We start from the raw sequence: 417 nt of genomic DNA on the forward strand, positions 1-417 counted from the left end.
TAAAATTTAAGTGCATTTTAAATGACTTGACCCATGAAATTATTTCCAAAAGCTTCTCTGGTCATGGTGGACCTTCCAAAATTTTCTTAGAATTCTCTAATAAATATGCTAATTTTGATGATTATTTTAAGTAAATAATGTGCAAGAACTTTAAAAATATGGATCTCTCTTTAAGAACCTCCTCTGACTTTGGAAAAATGAGAGGATGTTCCCCTTGACAGAGGCTACAATATGCCAAAATTTCAAGCCAAGGTGATGTATCAATATGCATGGAGAATCAAATGATCACAAACAGTGTTTAATTGATAAAAAATACTTTATGCATCAAATGGACTTGAAGTTTATTCCACATTATTCTTCTCTGTTCATTGAGTCTCTGTTCATTGAGCAAGAGGGTTTGTGATTTTTCTACACAAA

Source organism: Phalaenopsis equestris, unplaced genomic scaffold (assembly GCF_001263595.1).
Source record: "Phalaenopsis equestris unplaced genomic scaffold, ASM126359v1 Scaffold220887, whole genome shotgun sequence".
NCBI classification, from domain to species: Eukaryota; Viridiplantae; Streptophyta; class Magnoliopsida; order Asparagales; family Orchidaceae; genus Phalaenopsis; species Phalaenopsis equestris.